Source organism: Ambystoma mexicanum, chromosome 6q (assembly GCF_040938575.1).
Source record: "Ambystoma mexicanum isolate Mex_15411 chromosome 6q, UKY_AmexF1_1, whole genome shotgun sequence".
In the NCBI taxonomy this organism is placed as follows: domain Eukaryota; kingdom Metazoa; phylum Chordata; class Amphibia; order Caudata; family Ambystomatidae; genus Ambystoma; species Ambystoma mexicanum.
In genome coordinates this window covers 1638566661-1638590963 of record NC_090937.1, presented here as the reverse complement: position 1 = coordinate 1638590963, position 24303 = coordinate 1638566661, and the positions used below count along the sequence as shown (strand labels likewise).

General features: G+C 45.6%; 1 protein-coding gene across 1 annotated transcript in view; it reads left to right on the top strand.

The window, feature by feature from the left end:
* The first annotated feature begins 1183 nt into the window (after nt 1-1183).
* The window catches only part of LOC138516935 (zinc finger protein 271-like), a 59953-nt gene continuing 36833 nt past the window's right edge, over nt 1184-24303 (top strand). The window contains exon 1 of the mRNA XM_069632407.1: nt 1184-1245. The gene's annotated coding sequence lies outside the window, so the exon portion shown is untranslated. The remainder of the gene's footprint in view (nt 1246-24303) is intronic.

Here is a 24303-nt window from a genome sequence, read left to right as displayed (position 1 = left end):
AACCCTATTTAGAAGTTGTCCTTGAACACTCCTGGAGTGATTATATCCCATCCTAAAGTACTCTGGGATCCGTCCTTTAGAAATCCACACCAATCCTGAAGATGTCATGGAATCATCCTTAAGGAATCACCAACCTTTCTAAACCGTCATAGTCCTCCTGGAGTAATCACAACCCGTCCTGGAGTAATCACAACCAATCCTGGATTAATCACAACCCTTCCTGGTGGTGTCATGGAGTCATCCTGCAGTAATCACAACCCATCCTGGAGTTGTCCTAGAGTAATCGCAATCAGTCCTGAAGTTTTCATGGAGTCTTCCTGGAGTAATCGTAACCCACCCTGGAGTAATTGCATCCCATCCTGGAGTTGTCATGGAGTTATCCTGGAGTAGTATACAATCACACAATTTGGTCAAGTAATCAGGAACTCATCCTGCAGTAGTTCTTGTGATTACACCATCTCATTTAAATAATTTACCCTACACACATACTTCAGGATGCCTTCTGTTGATCTCCCAGAATTAGCTACGGGTGATTCCGGGGAGACTTCAGACTTATTCCAGAAAGATCGTGCTTTTGACTTGGAGAAGCAGTCCTGGTAAAGCCACTGAAAGCAAATGAAGGGCTCCGTTTGCATCTTAAGGAATCATCACTTTATTAATGTGATGACATTCCCACCAGTTCCTGTCCAGGGGCCTCTACGAGTGGCTGCATTATATAGCACAATGCTATCAGACGGAAGGATAAACAATATATAAATTAGGCTTTTATATCACAGTTCATGCCAGAGTCCAGGGGTATCGAACAGATGCTTCTGAGTGGGGTCTTGCTTTCAAGACACGCGGGCTGCTTCTGAGCTATCTGCCCAGCCATCTGAGCCATGCACCTGCCCAGGAATGCATGAAAGCATTGCTGCATGTGTGCAGCCTGTGTTGAGCATGTAATGGCGATTGGTGTCTCCTCTGTGAGCATGCACCCGCCCGGGAATGCATGAAAGCATTGCTGCATGTGTGCAGCCTGTGTTGAGCATGCAATGGTGATTGGTGTCTCCTTTCTGAGCATGCGCTAGTGATCTCTGTATTCCCTGAGCATGCGCTGTTCACTATGTCCATCCCTAAATCCAGGGGTGCAATCCCGAGTCTTCCTGTCGGCTGAGGCACGGTTGGGGTGATGGCTGGTGTGACAGGGGGCGTCCGCCTCTCTGGGGCCCTCTTCTGCTGCAGCGTAAAGCAGGAGTAGTTTATTAGGTGAGTGGCAGGCGGCTCAGCTGCCCCAGGCTCTAATCCTGTGATAATCCTTCATGTTTCCCTCCTCTCTCCCGTTCCCTCTGCACTGCTCCCTTCATCCCTGCGGGGCTGCTGCGGCCGGGACAAGGCAAGTGACTTTCTGTCAATACTAATTATAGCGCTGGTTGGCCAAGTTTATCTCATTTCAAATGTGTTGTAAAAAGGTGAAATTACATTTTCGTTTTTGTTGCACCGATGCGCCTCAAATTTGAAACAGAAATAAGACGCTTGTTGTGACACGAAGTGTTCACCTAAATGGAATGTTTATTTCTTAATTTCAAAAATAAAGGCAGCATTTAGAGTTGTCATTTTGAGCCACTAACATTTCGTTTCTTTTAAGTAACCTGAACTTATTGTAAGACATTTGATCCAAAAAGGACTGGTTTAGCTCACAAGGTTCTTATGATATGATATAAGTCATGTATAACGCGCCTGTACACAAGTGTTTCTAGGCGGGACAAGACAAGGAAGGGAGGACAAAACAACAGATCGCACAAGTGCAGGGTTTGGGGGAAGGGAAAGTGCAAATAACTTAAAAGTGCCACAGGTAGGTGGCTCATACGTGCAGACAGTCAGGGGACTGTAGGGTTGCAGATACAGACCCTTAAGTGCTTGGGGTTCTTAAAGCTTATCATAGGTACTGACCTCTCACACAGTAGTCACAGACCCCCACCAGACGCAAGCACGCAACCCTCCTCAGTCCTCACACTGGTAGCGCAGACCGACACTAGGCACAAACACCTTACCCTCCGCACTCAAGAAGTACACACTCGCCCTGGCCACAAACACCTGAGCCTCCTCACTCAGGAAGTACAGCACCACCCTGGCCACAAGCACCTGCCCCTCCTCTCCTCATTCAGGAAGCACAGACCCACCCTGGCCACAAGCACCTGCCCCTCCTCACTCAGGAAATACAGCACCACCCTGGCCTCAAGCACCTGACCCTCCTCACTCCTCACCCAGCAGTACAGACCATCCCTGGCAATAAAAACCTGAACCTCTTCACTCAGGAAGCACAGACCCACGCTGGCCAAAAGCACTTTGACCCTTTTCATCCCTCACACAGGTAGCATACTCCCAACGGCGCCACATACACCTGTCCCGCCTCACTCATGAAGCACAGCACAAGCACTTGGTCCTCCTCAGTTCTCACACAAGTATCACACACCCACCCTGGCCACAATTACCTGTCCCGCTTCACACAAAGCCACAGACCCCTGACCGCCCACACCTGTCCCTCCTGACTTCTCATTCAGGAAGCACAGACCCACCCTGGCCACAAGCACCTGACCCTCCTCACACAGAGCCACAGACCCCTGGCTGGACACACCTGACCCTCTTGACTCCTCATTCAGTCAGTACAGACCCATCCTGGCCACAAGCACCTGACCCTCCTCACTCATCATTGAGGAAGCATAGACCTACCCTGCCACAAGTGCCTGACCCTCCTCACACAGAGCCACAGACCTCTGGCCACCCACACCTGCCACTCCTGACTCCTCACACAGGTAGCATACACGCAGCAAGGCCACAAGCACTTGTACCTTCTCACTCCTTACACAAAAGTCACAGATCCACTATGGCCACAACTAAGGAAACTGCCAGCACAGGCCCCATTGGCCACAAGCACCTGCTCCTCCTCTTTCCTCACGGCGGAGTCACCGACCAGTCCTGGCCGCAAGCACCAAACCCTCTCCACTACTCACGCTAGAGTCACTGATCCAGCCAGACCTCAATAGCAAATATAATTTTAGGTTGTAATGTGTATTTCCAAAGAATAGATCCTACGTTTACCAGTGTGTGATTTACGCATATAAACACCCGTCAGTGAAGTCAATCGATTGTTTTTGCGGTTGTTAGTAATTTCAGTCGAATGCTCGGGCACACATCACTTATGCTAGCTATTCCCTCTAAGTACCTGGTAAGAGGATGCATCTGATGCCATCAAAGGTTCTGGTACAATCATTGCCATGCATGTAGCTGCCTCAAGTAAGATTGTTTGTTTTGTCCTCCCTCTGTCTATCCTTCCTTGTGTTGTCTTGTCATGCCTAGAAACAAGACTTGTGTACAGGTGCGTTATAAATGACTTATCATATGAAACGTCAAGCACCCTTGTCACATGTCTCGTATTGACCACAAAGGCTGTATTTACACATCATGTTCCCATCACATGCTCAGGTACTCGGATCATATAACAAGTACTTCTATTGTATGCCAGGTATCCCTACCAAATGCCCAGTTATTTCTCCCATGTCAGGCATGACCATTTGATTCCAGAGACTCATATCACGTACCAGGTTTTGCCCACAAAATCCTGGTACTTGCTTTGCAATGTATGTATTTCCCGGCAAATGCCATGTAGTGTGGTCACATGCCTCACAAGCTATGTTCACACATCATGTGACAATGAAGATTGCGCATGCTTACAGCGCAGGGTAGTCTTGATTCTATTAAAGACACGGAGCCGAGCATTATGCTATACTTTCTTTATTACCTCAACTCTCAGCACTTTGAACATTTAAACTTAGTATTTTCTCTTTTACTCGCACATCCCTGAGGTAAAGGGAAATATTCAGTAGTTTAAAGAGTTCAAGGACAAGAAATTCAAACTGACACTACAAGCCCCATGAGTCTCTTGTCTTTAGTAGTCCTGAGGCTGATCTCCTCCACCTATCAGGTGCTTCGCTCCGGTATAAGAGGGCCCTGCTCTGGGTCCCTTCCTTTTTCTTTTGGCAGTGAACTCTGCCCAATTTCAAAACGTAGAAACTTTACTCCATGCATACTTCCACGTGTATCGGGGTAACGTGCGTACTCCTCGACCAAACTCTCGTCTTTCCTTCTGTTACTCCTCAGGCTGTTTTATGTTCGTCTGAGAAGAAACCATGAGGGTAGGGATGCGCTAAAGAGATTTCCATAGTATGAACACATATGCTGAACATCAAGCCTTTGCCATCTCGGGTGGGATGATGCTTGCCTCTATGTCTTTAATAGAATCAAGACTACCCTGCGCTGTAAGGTAGGGCAGTCTTCATTCTATGTCAAGACAGGAGGCAAGCATTATGCTTGTTCAAAGTTTGCTACCACCCTACTAGTTATTTCTGACACAGGTTTAAAATAAAAGGTCTTAAACGTTGCTTCAGAAGACCAATCGGCTGACTTCATAATGTCTTGTAATGACACTCCTGCCGAGAATGCTCTAAATGCCATCGCTCCTCTAGCTGAATGAGCGCCAAATATGGAGAGGTCTATCCCCACCCAATGCATTACTTCCCTAACCCATCTTGCTGTTGTAGGCATGGTTACAGCGTGATACAGTGTGATATGGCTTCCTATGCACTATAAGCAGTACGTTACTCCTGGTGGCCTAAGGTGACATAAGGTGCGCTGTTGCCACTTCATAATCCTTTATGCACTGTGCCACACATATCTTCTTATGCTCTACAGAATAAGGGTAGGAAATGATCTCAGAGTCCCACTTCTTTCTCTTAGCTATGCTAAATACTACTCCTTCTGGATAAAATATCTATCTGTCTATTTCGAACGCCTTAACATCTGACACTCTTCTACATGCTGCTAAACAGGGCAGCATCGCTAGCTTTCCTGACAGCTGTGTGCGGGAAAGGCTGCTATTCTCCGGCCAGCCGAGAAAGAGATGAAATACATCTCTGGTGTCCCATAGTACTGCATACTTAGGCTCTGGCGGTTTCTTTATCTTTACTCCCTTGAGTAGGCGTACGACCGCAGGGGTGTTCTCCCACTGGTTTCCCTTCAATTTTATCATGCCCTGCAGACACTGCTGATCTATAGACTCCCAGCGTTCTGTAGGTGCAGTCATCGTGAAACCTGTCAGCTAGGAAGTTGAGGACGTGGACTATAGGGGTTGAAACAGGATCCATACTACGCTCCGTGCACCAATGGGACCAACAGTCCCAAGCAGCGCCATAGCTCTGTTTGGTGGAAGGCACCCAGGAGTCTCTAATGCAGCTGGCAGTGAGCTGCAAAATGCCTGGCAACTCTCATCTCTTCCTGAAACCTTTCAGGCTATTAGGTGGAGAGTGCCTGCCTCTATCAGAGGGTGTGGAAGACCGGTTTGGCTGAGCAGAAGGTCCCGTTGGTGAGGAACTATCCTCCGGAAATCCGTAGAAAGTCACATCGCTACTAGAAACTAGGCTTTGGACTTCAAAATGGAATCATCACGAGCAATGTTGATTTTCTGCCGACTTTCGCCAGCATGACAAACGGCAGAAAGGGCATAGTGCACTGCTTCGCCCCATGGATGTAAGAAGGCATCTGTCCCTAAGGCCCCCGGGTCTATCCTCCAACTGAAATACTTGGGCGTCTGAGCATACCGTCTGGATGCGCACAGATCGGTGTCCAGTGGACCCCAAATGTTCAGTAACTGATTGAACACATGGGGATGAAGTCTCGAGTCTCTGGAGTCTGAGATATCGAGAGTTCTAGTCTGCTACACTGCACAGCGTACCTGGTAAGTATTCTGGGGATACTGTAATCTGATTTTGTAGGCAGTGATTCCAGAAATCCTTCTCCAGCTCTGCCAACATCTTGGATCTGGTACCTCCTGTTATTACTGCTTCTCAGTCATGGATCCATAATAGGATACACTGGTTATGCTGTCAAGTACTCTTCACGGTTGTTTTATTAGTAACTTCTACTGCCTGACATATTTGTTTTTAACACTTTCGAGGATTTGCAGGGATTAGTGTTATACCTCCAAAGGGCAACATGGACTTTTAGGTTGGAGCTAAACTTGGTTGCCACATCGGAGTGTTTTTACTTGGGTGGTTTGTGTGATTTGTGTGGTTTTAGTGCACAATCAGAGGGACCTGATCTATAATATGTTTAGTATAACAATTTTGAGGTATTGCAGGATTTAGAGTTGCGCTTTTATGGGCAACATGGACTTATAGGAACATCCACTGCAATTGGAAATGTATTGATGTGTCACTCAATGTTTAGTATAACAAATTTAAGACATTGCAGGATTTGCATGTTGCATGTTGTTTTTATTATTGTTCACCCCAAGATTTCTGCTGGAGCGAATGCAGTGCTTATTAGCAGTTTGACATTCTATGTAGGGGTTGTGTTTGTCTTGTGTCAGGGTGTATGTTCTGAGAAATATTTGGTTCATGTCCAGGGCTCTGGTCATGAAACTCTGTGGAGTCTTGATGTGTTGGGAGACTCGTGGGAGTTATTATTGGTGTGGTGTAAATTGGTCTGTGCATCTGGTCTCTTGGTCAGGAAATGTTGCAGTTTTTGGTGGTGTTTTGATGTGTTTAGTTTTGCGGCTCTGCAGAGTCGGGTTTAGGTCATTAGTGACAGGCTAGTTAGGCGGCTCTGCGGAGTCACGTATGATCAGGGATCTCTGCGGAGACCCTGAAGATGCAGGTGCACTTGCATTTTAGTTTTCTTTCTTTCTGTGAATATGTGAAGGTGGTTTCTGGAATCATCTGGGGTTTTCCCTTGGTTGATTTTTGGACCGTGGCAACTTACTATCATCTTTGTGGGCTGTGTTCGCCCGGTAGTGTTAGGTATGATTATGATGGGGCTCGAGCGTCTGGCCAACACTTGCAGCTGTGTGCTACTGGTTGGTGTGACTGGTGTGACAGCCAGTTGCCGTTTTACTAGAGTATGTGTGAGTGTTTGTTGTTTTCATGTTTATTTAAATGTTTATGTTTAGAGAGAGGGTTAATATTGTGAATGCTACGAGGTTGTCCATTAGCAGGGGTTTTAAAATCTACTAGCGTACCAGCATTGGTGAATTATTTGTATACAGCGCAAGTGCCTTTTGAATGAAACTTGACCTTGCTGGCGAGTATGGGGATGTTAGAAACTTATTTTTCATTTACTGCAAACATTTTGTTTGCACTAAATGGCAAATACAGGTTTCACAGTACATGCTTGACAGCATTGCAGCAAATATGAAGTGTGCTTATGGCGACATGCACCATTTTACAAAAAAGCAGTGGTGAATATTTCGTCACCAGTCACCTTGGGGCAAGTGCATTTCTCTTAGGTCGAGTATGTAAAATGAGGAACTCGCCCTGCAGGTCTAGTGGGATTTGTAAGAATTTGCAGGGCTTGCTTAGTTCCTAGACTAGGTAGAGAAAGCCCTGGTAGAGTAGGTTTAGTTAGGGTTTATTGCTTATTGTTTATTTTGGTTCAAAATAAAATGTTGACCTTGAGAAAACAAATGCATAAATATTGCATTGAGACCCCTCTTGACCTATAGATTGCGTTGTAGCTGTTCTTTTATTGCTTCCTTGCGTTATCTTTAAAAGAATACATTCTATTAAAAGAAAAATATTTTACTATTACCACAGACAGAAAATACGAGAATGTATTTTGCACTGTTAAGTAATCCCCTTCCCGTGAATATTTAATCAGCATGACATCCATTTTTATTTTTTAATGTAAACCACAGCATTCACCATAAGGTATCTTGGCCCTAATTAGAGGCCTGGCAGGTGATAGATAAGACCAGAGAGAGTATGTGGAAGAAATGCAAATGCAAGGATTAATGAGGATGCGAGCAGCCACAATGTCCACACCTTGCTGAAGGCTAGGTTGTTGGCTATCTAGAAAGAATGAGATGGAAGGGAATGCCACAAATTTCTGCTCTGAGATGAGAAGGCATGACCACCTTTCTTTTTGAGCTGGACTTTGGGTGGATCCAGCAGTCTAATGGTCCAAAAATGTGACCATTGCTTCCTTTTGCCGGACCACTCCGTTACTTAGCATCGCTGATCTCACAGCTGTTTTTACTTCAAAGTTCATTCACATGTCTGCCTTTCTTCACATCTTATCCCCACACGTGCAGTCTCGCTTATGATATAATGTTGCTACTTCACTTGCTTTAACACACACCAGTCTCTCTGGTTACTTGCCAACTCACAGGTTGTGAGCGCTTCTTTCTTGTTTTGCTATTTTCAATTCACGAGTCAAGGTTAGTACCACAGGCTTGGTCTTGCCTCCCCAACTCTGCCGTTCACCCGGGAGGGTCACTGGCGTCCTTGGAGCACGATGCAATCTTCACTTATGGAATCTGGTATTCTCAACATGTATTTCCCGGTGTGTCGGAGGCAACAACCTCAAGTATGGAACCCTTGGGGGTTTGGGTACGCTGCTGTCGTCCCTTGGCCCGTTGCTCTGCTCCAGTAGGTGTGCCCATCGTATCTTTAGGTCTTGCATTTTATTTGTGTGAGGAGAGCTAACTGGTATCAGGTGGAAGCACTTCATGTAAATCCAGAGGGTGTTCTCAATGTAAAGTGCCTGACTTTGCCTGACCAGTTTAATGGGACATGTCCAGTACGATGTAAGAGAGTTAGTCTGGTTTCTCTCAGTCATCTTCTTCCTCAGCCCAGTGTTTGTGTAAAAAGTGGGGGAGGGAGGTTGGGACTTCGGAAAAGAAATCCTATAAAAAAGGATGGGGTAGATGAGCATAAAAGTGGGAATACCATGTCTCAGCATCGGCTGCCTCAACCCAACTCCCCAAGGACCCCTCACCCACGTGATCCTCCCACACTGGTCCACCCCCAGAGTCTGGATCCAAAGGCAATGGCTGTGTCCTGGCCACCTGAAAGAGAGAGAAAGAGAGAGAGAGAGAGAGAGAGAGAGAGAGAGAGACCCCCAGGGACTAGTGGATGAGACACCCTCTGGATTCTCACAACACCCACGAAGAGCTTTAGCCATGGCGCCAACCGGAAGTACTTGATGAACAGCTGGATTCGGCCCTTACTACAGAGGAAATGTAAATATCTACACTCGACAACTGCAACCTGGCTTTTTTTTTTTTATTATTAAGTTTATTGAATTTTATAGAAAACATACAAGCAACAAACTTATCAGCATTGTAATCGTAGAACTCATTGCATAGAATCCACACCCCATATCCATCCCCAACCTTCACAGAATCTAAAAAGCAAAACAGGCCAACTTATTATATCACATGTCATCCAAAAACCCACCCCACATATCATCAAACAATTTCAACTTTTTGTTCCTGCGAAAGATAACCTTCTCAATTCTGGCCACTTGCCTCAAGTCCTCCACCCATTCTGAACAGGTCAGCCTCTCATCACATTTCCATTTTCTCAAAACAATTTCTTTCGCAGAATTTGTAGCCCTAAAAAACCAGCATTTATGTGGATAAGTGAGATCTTCCACTTTATCATCCTCACCCAAGATGATAGTGTTATAATCAAAATCCTCTTGCAGTACTAGAACCTCATTAATCTTTTCAGTGACACTCCTCCAAAATGTCCTCAGTTCATAACAGTCCCAGATCAAGTGTTCAAAGGAGCCGACATCATGCTTACACCTCCAACAGGACTCTGAGTCAATCATCCCTCTCGCATAAAGTCTCTGGGGAGTCCAAAACACTCTATTAAGAATTTTGATTTGGCGGCATTGTTCTCCAAGATTAATGGATGTCAGAGTTACGTTTTTACAAAGAAACCTCCACCTCTCCACAGTCATATCAGAGCCAAGGACCTCAGACCACTTAGTTAACAACCCCTCTGCTGGCGTGTACTGTTGGCTCAGATTTCTATATACTTTGGACGCCATACCACCTAATGACTTATATTCAGGTAGCCATAACTGCCAACCACCGCCATCAACAGTTCTCTGGTTCCGCAGCAAACCTTTCAATTTTCTGTATTCACCCACTGTACAGTCTCTGAGATCTTTAATTTGTGAAAGTCTTCTATAGCTGATCCATTTGCCGTCTTCCATCAGATCACTCAACCATAGTACACCACTCAGGAGCCAGTTCAACCACAATAGAGGCCTCCCATTCAGCAAAATACCTGGATTCAACCAGATAGGGATGTAATCATTCTCACATACCTTACGCTTACTTTTCTTCCATAGTTCCCTCCAACAAGTTCTCAGGAATCTTGTCGGCGGAAATGAGCGATAACCAGATCCATCCACCGTGGACAGTATGGCCCTAGGCGGCAACGGAGAAGAACTGCTTGATTCCGCCAGCGTCCAAACATCCTCCGAATCTTCAATAAATGGAACTAGATGCCTGGCTCCAAAGGCCAAATGATAATTCTCAAAGTCAGGAACCCCCAAACCTCCACAGTCTTGGGGCAGCTGCAATTTCCACAAGCTGAGGCGTGGCTGTTTGTTCTCCCAGAGAAAAGACTGGATTAAACTCTCAATTTTCCGCCAATGGCCCTTCTTTACGTCCAGGGGAAGCACACTGAGCACATAGTTGGTTCGCGGTGTTGATGTCATTTTGATGGCATTCACTCTCCCCCAGAGACTCAATTTAAGTGCATTCCATCTCTTCAGGTCCACCTCCAAAGATTGAATCACATGTGTAATATTGACATCCATTATTTTCGAGACATCATTCGTTAGCCAAATCCCAAGGTATCATCTTATTCGGACACCACTTAAAGGGAAAGCCCTGCATCTTCAAAACAGTGCAAGTGGTTGATGCCGGCAGCGCTTCCGACTTGGTCCAATTGATCTTGTATCCAGAAACCTTGTTGAACACATCGATCAACTCCATCAGCACAGGAATGGAGCTCTCCACATTCTGAACCACCACCAGCATGTCATCCGCATACAACCAAACTTTCTGGGAGGCTGCACCAAAGCGTAAGCCCTCAATTCTATCCTCTTCTCTTATCCTCACAGCCAGCAATTCCATGGCGATCACAAACAGAATTGGCGACAGTGGACAGCCTTGCCTCGTCCCTCTCCCAAGTTCAAAAATGCCCGAGTCCATGCCATTAGTCCGAACACAAGCAGTCGGCCGGGAATACAGCAGTCTTATCCATCCGATCATGGTATCTCCAAAACCAAAGCCTTTCAATGTACTTAAAAGATATGTCCATTCAATACGGTCGAAAGCTTTCTCAGCATCCAAGGACAACGTCACCACATCATTATGGTGTTCTTTGCTTTCATACAGTGTCAGCAACAATCTTCTCACATTTTCTGAAACACGTCTGCCTTTTACAAATCCAGATTGGCCTACATCTATGATATCCATCAGCGCATTCTCAATCATCAAAGCTAACGCCTTGGCGAAAATCTTGTTGTCCGTGTTCAATAAACTGATCGGCCTATAGCTGCCAGTTTTCACTGGTGATCGTCCCTCCTTCAGAAAAACGGAGATTGAAGCATGTCTTGTTGAACTTGGAAGGCACCCATTCCTCAAAGAGGCGCGCAGCATCTCTAGCATCAAAGCAAACACCTCTTCTGGGAAAATTTTGAAAAGTTCAGCTGGTAGCCCATCCGGGCCTGGACACTTCCCAGAATTCAGCGCATAAGCAGCCAACCTGAGATCCTCCACGTTCAAATCTCTTTCCATACACTCCAAGGATTCCAAACTCACTTTCTTCAGATGGCAGTCATCAATGAATTGACCAATTGTACGCTCAGATAAGTTGATCTCTGAAGAGTACAGGGTTTTATAATACGACAGAAATGCTGCATTAATCTCCACAGGATCAAAAGTCACCAACCCATCCTGTCTTTCCACTGCATTGACAGATCTGCCACTGTCCATAACCCTCAACCGATGTGCCAGAAGTCGATCACATTTTTCTCCTTTTTCATAGTAGTTGCTTTTGGTTCTAAAAAGCAACCACTCAGCCTTCGAAGAATACAAATCTTCCAATCGTCTCCTTTTCTGCTTCAATATTTTAATAGTCTCATCTGAAAAGTTTTGCATATTATTTCTCTCAAGATCCTGAATGTCCACAATAAGCTTTTTCACTTCTGCATCTCTCATTTTTTTCTTTTTGCTGGACAAACCAATCAACAATCCTCGCATATATGATTTGAAGGCTTCCCACACAAACTCCACCCTGACTTCACCAGTCCAATTCACAGATATAAAGGATCTCGCTTCTTGAACAATTTTGTCCACAATTTCATCGTTGTCCAAGAGGGAGACATTCATCCGCCAGGTGTTAGACCTAGGAACCGGGAAGGTCAATTGCAAGTCTATGGAGATTGGAGCATGGTCCGAAACAAGTAGTGATCCGATGTTACCCCTTTGGAATGATTGTGTACAGAGGCCAGAGGTCATAAAGAGGTCAATTCTCGAATAAGCATTATGCCTTGCAGAGAAGAAAGTATATTGTCTCGTAGAAGGGTTTTGCAATCTCCAAACATCTGTGAGGTTCCATTCATCAATTAGTCTCTTTAATGCTGTTCTTTTCAGAGCGTTGGCATTGTCCACCCCCCCACACTTCAAGTCCAGGTTCTAAAACCACATTGAAGTCCCCTCCCAAAATCGCATTAATCGCATTTACATTCTGCAACATTTGCGTTAAAGCTACAAAAAAACTACCATCACCCCCATTCGGAGCATATATATTGCAGAAACAATACTGAGCATCCTGAATATGTGCAGTGACACATACTATCCTTCCATCCCCATCCTTCACACACTTCACCCCAGTGATCTGGAGATTCTTCCTAAAAAGAATACACACACCCCTAGAACCAGTAGTGAACGATGAACCATAAACATCACCAACCCACTCCTTTTTCCACTTATCTATATCCGCATCTAACAAATGAGTCTCCTGAAGCAACGCGACATCCACCCCCATCTCCCCTAGTTTACTCAAAATCACCTTCCTCTTGACAGCACAATGTGCACCATTCACATTCCAAGATACCACTCTGAAATTCCTCTGATAAGTGTAAGACATTGCTAGATCCCGTTTCCCAATCCTTGCAATGAATTCACAAGACACAATACTACCTAAACCTATAGTCAAGTAAAGAAATAAAATAAAAAATACAAAAAACACACTCCTGGGCTTGAACCACTCAACCATCCAGAACATCCCTTCCAGCTACACGCTGAAAGGGACTACCCCCCTCCCTCCCTTAGGTCAGCCTATAGAAAGCCCATAAAGGATGTCACAGACCACATTTGGTCAAATTCAAATGAAGTTGAAAATACAATTTGGTCTAAAGGAATTCCCACAACTCTCCAGCAAATGAAAGCACAAATAAGAGCATTCCTGAATAGATGCAACATCCCCTACTCAAAAACGCTAAATACCACACCATGTGTCAATCACATGCCTAGACAAAACCTGAATCCTCTTATTATAACCATCAACGAATCACACTAATCCACCTACCGTCACAACCATCAGTGTAAACATCACAAATCCCAACTACTGCGGGCATGCTGAGCAATTGAGCGTGAATCATCACTAGAAAGTGTGAGCAAGTGTACAGAGAGTTGCATAATACCTGTGTCCCTGCACCCTACCAAATGAGATTAGAAGCCAGATACAGCATTAAACTTTTCCATGGCATTCACACACCAATCCATGACTATCCCGGTGGCCTTACCACTCACCTTGCCAAGCATAAAAATCAGAATCTCCGGTATTTCCTGGACACTACTTTCCCCCATGTGACTTCCATGGCACAAAACTGCAACCCCCACCGTGTTAATCCAAATGTACTGTATAACTGGGCACTCCAGATATAACGTGTTGGCACATCACTCATTGCGCTTTGAGAATGGAATCAAACCCTCTCCAACATAAGCATTACTGCAAAAAAAAACCTAATAGAAAATTCTGTCTGTGATTTGGTAAGTAGACAAAGGTGCACAATCATATCTTAACCATAGGCCTCGTCAGTGTTCACATTAGATGACAGCACTATTACATTCTCACACTGCACGAAAGGAAACGTACCCATGCAAAGTAAAAGGTGTAGACTACAGTGGAACCCCAGGTACACAATAGTGACAACTCTCACCTTCTTTATGCAGTGATGGTAATGGCATACAGTTGGCTTCGTTATTACAGTACAAGTACATGTCAAATATACCCCACTCAGCATGTCAGGGGTGTGCAACCAGGACAAGAACAACTGTTACATATGCAGGGGATTCGCATTGGGCAGCATACTCGCAAACGTGGCATTCCTTCATCTAATTCTGGCTATGGAAACACATTACAAAGTGATCAACGTACCACAGCAGTCCGGGATAAAGCCGTGCAAAGAGCATTCCCCTCCCCTCAGCCACAACACATGCACCCCAGTCTCTACACCCACTGTGCCCCCCAAACACCTGAGCATGCAGCAAGGCACATTGCCCGGAACACGCGTGCTGCGGCCCCAAAGGAGAACACGCCACTACGCCTTACCTCAAATGTGCGTCAACAGTGGCCGGTCACACGCATCCACCAATTCAACACACCACTGCCGGCAAGACTCGGAAGGGTGTCGCACGGCCGACATTTCCGGACAGCACGACACCTCCCGCACTCCGTCCAAACAAAAACAAGCACCATCACCTATAAAAAATCTATAGAGCGCGTACTGCCGTAGAGTAAAGCACCCATTATCCGAGCCCACATCAAGCCTACGCTCGAGGAAAAACCGTTACAGCATATTTGAAACATTAATAACACTCTGATACCTAAACAAACCAATTCCCATCTAACAAATTCAGGAAAAAATGAATCAATAAAGAAAAGTAACCTTACATCTTCACAGCTTCATACATCATGCATCACATAAATCTGCAATACTATTATCCAACCTGGCTTTTTACAAGACAGAGGACTGGTTGATCCCAACACTCTTATGGATATGAAGGTCTTCGGATCGCTTCAGCAGTATTCGTCTACTTGGGCTTGAAACTATCCAGAAACTGAAGCCAAGCATCTATAATTTGAGAGTGTAAAAATGTATATGGCACTGAGACTTAGCATCTTTTGTGGAGTGATCTTTTTTATAACAACTTTCCTGTACTAGGAACTAGTCTGACAGACTGGTTATCGTCACTCCCTGCTAGATAAGCAGCACATGGACCCATTGTTTTTTACATCACTACTAAGGAAGGACTTTTAACCCTTTAAAAAATGACAACGTACTGTACAAAGGAATATATTATTATGAATATTGTGATTGATTAGGGAGAGCGCTAACACTGGATACCCATCCATTTCCGGACTGTTCCCTACTACAGGACTTATGGGTGGTCTTTTGGGTATCATTAGAGTACGCAGCCTCCCACTAATGCATGACTTGTAATGTCTTTTTGAACCTTAGCGCCTCCCATGGGATCATACCTGTGATTTCCTACCTTATTTACTGTACAAATTCTCATGTCCTTTTATTATTATTGTATTATGGTATTTATTGAACGTGGACGTAGCTTTGAGAAGTATGCAGCGCTTTACAGAGGTACACAACAATGTCATCATTGGTTTTCTGTCCTTGTGGCCCTCTCTTGGTGTCCCAAGTTAAGGATTGAAAGCGGTCCAGAGGGCTGTGGGATATCAAAACAGATGAGGACCCTGCACCTCTCAATAAGATGTTGTCTTTGTGGATCACCATCGCTGCAGGCGTCTAAAGACATCAACGCCTGCTGACATGGATCCTTGCACGCCCCCTCACTAATATGCACTTCACACCAGAAATAATAATGGCACACATTCAAGCCTCAGCACAGCAGTAATATCGGATAAAATCTCACATGACAGACATTTTACCAATTTACTGCAATGGCACACAAATCTCAGATTAGAGAATATATTATTTCTGTCTTTGCATGAGGTATGGTACACGTACCCAAAAGCAACTGGTATTGCCTTAAAATCAGGCTCGACAGAGAATTGCTGCCGTTCAAAGTAAGCAGTGTACATAGAAGAACAGCAATGTACATTCAGCCAAGAAAAAAATAGAAGACTCAATAGAGACTTGTTCATACCTCTTTTATCTTAAATAATGTTCTTATAGAAGACATGCAGAGGAAGTTGAGGGTAAGGTCCTTTTTTATTACTTTTGCACTAGTCATGTCGGCGGTGTCACAAATTGAGAATGGACCTTAACAAAGCCTGCCTCTCCCCTCCTGTCATAAATCACCAATCTATCAATTGAAAAGGATACGGTAACCAAAAAAGGATACAGTTGGTAGGGCTCTTCCGGATCCTTGTTCACACGACTTGATAGTAGTGAAGTCAAATTAGACCTTCCAAATGATACAACTCTCTGACTGATGAAACAGGCAGAGAGATGGATCACTGGAAAGGGCGTGGGTATTTTATAGGAAGTCAGCCTAGGATAAATAAAGTATCATAAGAAACTGCCCCAACTCAACTCACTATGATAGCACAGTATTAGCATTAATTCAAAACACTGACCTTATGGCTAGAACTGAAGTATCCAACAAAAGTCTCTTGAAGAAATCCAGGAGTTGAACCAATGACAAAGGAGGGGAAGATTAGTAAGGGAGACTTATCCCGAACGGCACGAGGCTCACGCTAGATACCGGGTTGGTGCACCACAGGATAGCGTCCAAAGTACTGTGCACAATCACCTTCCAATAGTTAATGAAATACTTCCTTTCCCACGAAGAACAGAAAATAGAAAGTTCACCTGTTAACTATCACAGGTGCCAGAGGTTCACTCCAAAGCAAAACAGTCCTTGCTAGTCAAATATATGTTTAAATAGTTCAGAAATCCATGTGTTGGAGTGCATGCGACAAGGTTCACGCAGCCGGGGCAGCCGCACGTGTAGATACAGGAAACAGCATGTAAATGGTAGAAGTTCACGCAGATAGAGCAGAGTTCCAGAATTCGCGTGGATTTTCCTCCCCGCAAACTAAATACACGCAGCCCAAGACAGCCGCGCTTGAAGACAAGCGTCTGTGTGTGGATTTGCACGCTAACAGACTACACGCAGCCTAGGCCAGCCGCGCTTGGAGACAGCGTCCACGTGCGGATTTTGCACGCAAACAGAGTACACGCAGCCTAGGACAGTCGTGCTTGTAGACAGATCCCGCGTGTGGATTTTGCACGCGAACAGAGTACTTGCAGCCTAGGACAGCCATGCTTGGAAACAGCTTCCGCGTGTGGATTGCACTCAAACAGAACAGAGTACACGCAGCCCAGGACAGTCGCGCTTGAAGACAGCGTCCACGTGGAGATTTGGCACGCGAACAGGTTACACGCAGCCCAGGACAGCTGCGCTTGAAGACAGCGTTCGCGTGTGGATATGAACGCGAACAAGATACATGGCTCCAGGAATTAGCGTGTGGAGGACAACACGCTACCAAAAGGCCAAAGAAGTAGCTGAAGGGAATGCGAGGACGCAGGTCAAGAGTTCAGCTACAAAATGCCAAAATGATTCAATCAGAAGCAGCGAGCGACGTTTCCACGCTGCTTATGTACGTACTGTCGTAACACACGTGACGGAACTAAGTCACGTGAATTTAACGACGTGAAAAATGCAGACATCGTTTTCCCGGCAATGCATCAAACAACTTCCATTTAGAATAGAACGGTCTAGCGGTTCTATGGGCGTAACTCATTCTGCATGGAGAGGTTGTTCCAGGTCCAGAGATATGTCCAGCATGCATGACACCTCCTTGGGTGCCTTCACAGCAAGTCCAGTATCTCTCCTGTCAGTTTGCCTAGAGTCCTGCACAGTGTACCGAGCTCTGGTGAGAGGTGGAGCGAAGGAACAACTCTTCGGTCTGTCACAAATACCGAAGTCCAGCACCCATCGTAAACTACGAGCCCGAGTGGCAGGCAGGATGAGCCACAAGTCCAGCAGTATGATCCTGGGCACAGCACTGACTGAGCGACTGCCCTTGGCAATCTTTATCATCTTTCACACCCCAAGCAAAGACGCTCTGATTAAGACCCAGCCGTACAAGTGTCACTCTAGCAGAGCTCTTTCAAAGAGTGCTTAGGGCTGCTAAAGTGCACTACTGGCACTTCCTGAGGCCCAGGCAAAATCAATACATTTAGGTGCCTGCTGGCTGGAAGGATAGATGTCCAGAAACAGGGCTACTGGTTCCTGGCTGCTGCTCTCGACTCAACATTTATTTACACTTTATTACTACCAAACCTGAACAAATGGAACCTTTCACACCTGCCTGCTCTGAACAAGTGTGATATCCTCTGACTCCCCGCCTCGTGAGAGCCCTCGGCTGTGCCACGAATACCTGATTGTGGGGTCCCTTCTACGTGAGACACAATGATAGAGGGCCTCTATACCGGAACACAGGACGCAGACCAGGATGCGTCTTGCACCAACAACTTTATTTCTGGAACTAGTCCCGACCCCACCCTAGCCCTGAATCACTTCCGCTGGGTACCGACTCAAGTAAGCCCTGCCCACAAAACGATGCAAGCACCAATGACATTACACCTCCCTCCTTTTTAACAACTAAGTCCAAACAAAGTCACCCCATCTCTTCAATCAGTCTTCAGGGTTTTAAGCAGACACTTACCAGGTGTTCCTAACGCCCCTCCTCTTGGAACTCTTGACCACTGTTCTGTCTGCCTGTCTCACACTCTTCTTCCAATGCTTCGCAATCCCCTAGATAAGAGTCATCAGAGTCTTGTCCACTCTGGTCGGTTCTGGTGGAAGCCCATGATTGGTCTTCACCACTTAGACATTTCCTGAAGTGTGACACGTTTCGCGTTGTTGTCTTATGGGATCCACTCCACGCTATGAGAATGGTGCCCTTTTTTGTCTGTCACTGTCAAGAGCTAAGACACAAATGCAGGGTCTTCTTGTCACACTACCACCTGATCTCCCACTTGTATGCCCATCTCTTTGACTTCCATGCAGCTTCTGCTCTTTGTTTTTTCTTCTCTATCCCTGTCTGCTGCCTGCTGTTCTGCCATGCTCTCGAGTTGGTAACTGGGCCTTTGGACAGCCTGGTTTGAACTGTTCTCCCAAATATCAGGTGAACCGGACACACTCCTGTGGTGCTGTACTGAGTGTGTCTTGTGTCTCTCAGCAGTTGATAGCAAACCTGACCAATGGGCTGTTGGTGACATTTGCGACCTGTAGCACCCTTTTGATGTTTGCCATAAACCGTTCAAGTACGCCATTGGATGTTGGCCACAATGGCGCAATCTTCTTGTGCTGAAAGCCCATGTAACAAGCAAAATTCTCAAATTCCTTGCTCGTGAAAGGTGGGCCATTGTCTGACCTGATGATTTTAGGGAACCCATAGGCTATGTGCATACAGTCCAGCACAGGTATTACACATCTGGTGGCTGTGAGTGGAATCATTTGTACTGGGAAGCGGGAGTGTTCATCCACGAGCACCATGACAAAAGTCTCATCGTTGAAAGGCCCGAAGAAGTCAACTGCCTGTTCTTCCCATATCCCTTCCGGCATCTGCGAGCAGTGCAGTGGTCTGGGGTGAGGTAGTGGCACTACTACACAACACATGGCGCATCTCTGTACCATATTACCGACCATGGAGTCTAGCCTAGGGATCCAGACATTTTGTCTTGGCAATCTTCCGGTCGACACCACTCCTCGGTGGCCTTTGTGTGCTAGGTCAATGACCGGTTGCTGCAAAGAGATGCACAGCACTTTTCTACAGCCTTTCATGATGATGAGGAGAAATCAAAACCAAATAACCATACTCCTTCCTGGACAATCTACACTACATCTTCCATTGCATGCTCTTATATTAAGCCCTTGCAATATCCTGGGGGAAGCCCGCACCTGTTTGTGGGCCCGTGGAGGATAACTTGCCTCTGAGGCTGGCATCTCCCACTCCAGATCAGCCTTGTCTCATAATATTACCAATGCTCTTAGGGGTTCAAACTGTAGATTGAAGTCTCCCCCCAAATAGGATATGGAGCTTCCCAGGTGCTGTATGTATGTATTTATTTATTTATTTATATTTGTAAAGCACACTGCAGCCCACGGGCAGCGAGGCACTAAGATGAGCTTAAGTAGGCTTCATTCCGGGTTACATGAATGCTGCCCAAGGAGGATTCTTATACATGGTAATGTTTATACAGACATAAGAGTGGCCGCATGGTTACAAGGCTGCATAGTTACAGAGGCAGTGGTAGACGAAACATAATCAAACAAAGAGCATAGTTTTGATCGCCTTACGGAAGACAGCATGGGAGTCAATGCTCCTGATATGTGGTGGTAAGGCGTTCCAGTTGTGCGCAGCCTGGGTGGGGAAGCTGCTTCCGCCGGCGTGCGTTTTGTGAGTTTTAGGGACGCTGATCAGGTTTGTGTAGGCTGTTCTGGCTGGCCTGGAGGAGAGGGGTTTGGAGATCCTCTGGGCCAAGTAGGAGGGGGCAAGCAGATGGAGGCATGTGTGGGTAAGCGCTAATGTCTTGAAGATGATTCTTTGCTTGATAGGAAGCCAGTTGACCTGTCTCCTGAGTCCTGAGACGTGGTCTCTGCGCGAGACACCGGTGGCGGCCCTAAGGGCATTATTTTGAGCAATCTGAAGTTTAGCAATGTTTTTGCCAGATGTTCCCACAAAAAGAGCATGGCAATAGTCCAGTCTTGAGCCGATTATTGCCCTGGCAATGGTGAGGTGTATGGTCCCGGCTGGTAAATATTGCAATGATGTTAATGTCCCCAAGGGTTGTTTCTGTAAGTTCTGTTACACAAGTTAAATATAAGTAGGGTATACCTCTCTCTATTTTTATCAATGCCAAATTGCAGGTCTAATGAGCTCTGTTCACATATTCTGTTTTCCACTCTGAGTCAAGTGCTACCAGAGTCAATAACCCGCACCCCATGCTGTTCTTTTAGCACCTTTGGTCACTGGGATATAGAATGCCTGAAACACCTGGATCTCAACCGTTGGTAGGGTCCAGGTTTCCTGGGTACTTTCCACAATAGCACCCTTATTCCCTTTGGCATTATCAGTGCTTCTGGGATAGGAGCTTCCAGAATGGTGGGTTAGGGGACGGTTGGGTAGGTGTCAATCCACCTCTTCTATATCCGTACCCGTTGAGGATGGGTTGCATGTCCCTCCCGATAGCAGTTGCCCCGGGATTCTCTGCTGCCACCCACTATAGTGTAGAGGCCTTAGTGATATTGATGTTCCGGGTGGAGGATAGGACCTTGCCTCAGTTGCTAATAGCCCCTCAGCCAATGATCTGTCTTTCAGTGTCAGTTGGATATAATCATTGTGTCCTTTGGGTATAGTCCCTCTGTCACAAATAAGAACATCCTCTCTTATGACTGAGGTACTTCCCCCTAATGTGGATACTCTTGTTAACTAAGGTCGCTTTGTTCTCATAAGATCCTGGTCTTAATTTTGAGACCTGACACATAAAGACAGTCGCGCTACTCTTTACCCCAACCTGCTTACTTGTATGGGTAGTGGGAAGGGTTCATATTATATTGGGTGTCGGATCATACCCGCTGTTACCATTACTCTGTGGCAGATGTATAGATACATGCTTGAAATTGGGATATGTTATTGATTTTGCCCACAGGGGATCTTTCCCACCTCTTACATCCGTAAGTGTTGACTGCACTTGCTCACCATCAGTACTATTAGCCATACTCTGATGCTGTGGAGGGGTTATCCCTCTCACTGACGCTCGTTTCTCAACCGTCCCGGAAAGGGTATCGGTCAGTGGAGCAACATGTTCCTTTTGAAACTTAGATAACTGAATCCCCTGGTCATTAACAGTATTAGACAATGCAGCCATCATTTCTTTCAATTTCCTGACCTCCTAATATTTGCTTCAAGTTATTGTTACATTCACACCCACACATGCATAATCCATGTTATTCTATTTAAGAATCGAGGTTTGTTTTCTCTCTTTTCTGGCCATTTTGTATATCCACTCTATTTTTTTAGGTGCTTCCCTCCGTCCCAAACCCCCTCCATCCTGATCCCCTAAGGATGAGGCATTTTTTTCTCTCCTCACAATCAACAACTGCCTTTGATATCTTTACATTAGGGGTTCTGCTTTGTTTGGCCAATTCCCGACAATCCTCACCCTCTCCTGTCAGAGGAGAGAATATATTCTGCATGGGAATGTCAGGCGGGGCCTGGTTTCAGGTTATTACTATTTGGTTTTGCTAGTCCTGCATCTTGCTCCATCATGTACGACCCCTCTGGTTCAATAAAAATTGGAGCAGACGGAACCATCTCAAAGTTTGCAAAATCCTTTAATTGCCTTGGTTGGTATTATACTTCAATTACATTAATATTTGGGGAACCCAATGATATTGAGCTGTGCACAGGAATGAGGTAGCTCCCCGCAACCAGTACTATTCTCTACTAAAAATGTGTCTAGGAGGTTCTAATTGCCCATTTTCCTTGCACACCTTAGATCCAATGTTTTACCTTTACCTGAGATAATACCACAATCCTCTGCCAATTCTATCATGCCCAGTTCATTTATACCCTCTTCTTCAATTACACAGTGAAATTTAGTAATTCTTAAAGGCCCCCATCAATATCATGTAACAAGCATTTTATTCATGAAATAAGTACAGTTTCCGCACAGGGCTTGCAAAATCTACTAGCCCACTTGCATTGGCAAGTCGTTTTTATGCAGGGCAAATATTATTTGCATGTTACTTGACCTTGCTGGCGAGTATGGTGATGTTAGAAACCTATTTTTCATTTACTGAAACCACACTTTGTTTGCAGTAAATGGCAAATACAGGTTTCACTCTGCATGTTTGACAGCATTGCAGCAAATGTGAAGTGTGATTATGGAGACATGCACCATTTTACAAAAAGCACTCATAAGTCTTTCATCACCAGTTACCTTGTGGCAAGTGCATTTCTCTTCGGTCGAGTATGTAAACTAAGGAGCTAGCCCTGCAGGTCTAGTGGGATTTTTACAAATGTTCAAGTCCTGCCTCATTTATCGGCTTAGAGTTCAAAAGCTCTGTTTGGCCCAACCCCAGGCGAGATTGCAGAATTGGCTTTGCGCAGCACCATTCTTGAAAAGGAATCTGGTTCACTTGTCCTCAATGCCAGATTACCCAAGCTCTATTCAGAAGTCAGCACCTGAAAATAACAGTCACTGTTAACACTTCAGAGGGAAGTGTAAACAAGTGTTAACTCCCCCATCTACCAATGGGCTACCTATTTTATTATTCTTGTAAAGTGCTTGAAAAGTTTCTACAAAATTCAAAGTGCAAGTGCATATGCAAAGTGCAAGGTGCAGGGTACAAAGTGCAAACTGCAGAGAACAGACTCCCTAGTTAAGAAGATGAAAAAAATAACTAATTGTTCCATACTTCAACTACATGTAAAAAATGTTGGTCTAGAAATATATAAAAATCTAAAAGTCTTAAAACTTCTGAAAAACAGATACATAATCTGTGCAAAAATGCAAAACACACAATTGATGTTACTATCAGCTTTCTGGTGGTTTCTCTTATCAGGACTGACCAGTATATTTTAAAAAGTCAAAAATTGTCAAAGTTATCAGCACTTGAAACTTAGTCCTGGATGTCAGAAGGGGCCCCCGGGGGGAACGCGAAGCGCTTCCCCCCGGGGAGGTTTTTGGCGCTGCACACGGCCAGCGAGTGGCCGTGGGGGGCAGTGCGCCTCCCTAGGGTATTTAAGGGTCCAGGGAAGGTTGGGGAGGCAGGCGACGGTTGGACTTGGTGATTGTATCAGTCCTGTCGCCTGCTCCCGAGCCTTCCCTGAGACAGCTGGGCCTAGTGCATGGGCGAGTGTAGAGCAGGTGAGGTAGGGTTTGTGTGTTTAGATTGGGCGGGTAGGAGTGAGTTATTTTTAAGAAAAAAAAAATATATATATATATTTTGTACATTTTTTAGTGAGGGGTGCCGTAGATAAGACACCCCTCTTTTCTTACCTGAGTGCTGCCGGCGGGGGATAATAAAAGCTGTTCCTTTCTGCAGCAGGGCGGACATCACAGCTCCGTTCGTGAGAGCAGGAAGTTATTTGTTGGGTCGGCGGTCATCCGTTGCCTGGGGAGTGGGGGGGTCTGTTGTTCAGGTGGGGGTGGATCAGCACGGCATTTTCTCTGGGCCCCTCGTGTACGGCTGGTCTGATTCAGGCCAAGAGGCGTTTTTGCGAGGTAGCATTGAGACGTGAGGGGGCACTGCAGTTCCCTTAAAGGGACAGTGTTATTTTTCCTGTGCCGGTGCGGTGCGGCATAAGAGCAGCTAGGGGGCAGTGTTTTCTGTCGCTTGTTAGGCCCCAAATTGCTTGTGGGCTTTAGTTGTGGTGTTTTTTCTTCTCTGGGACAGGCCAA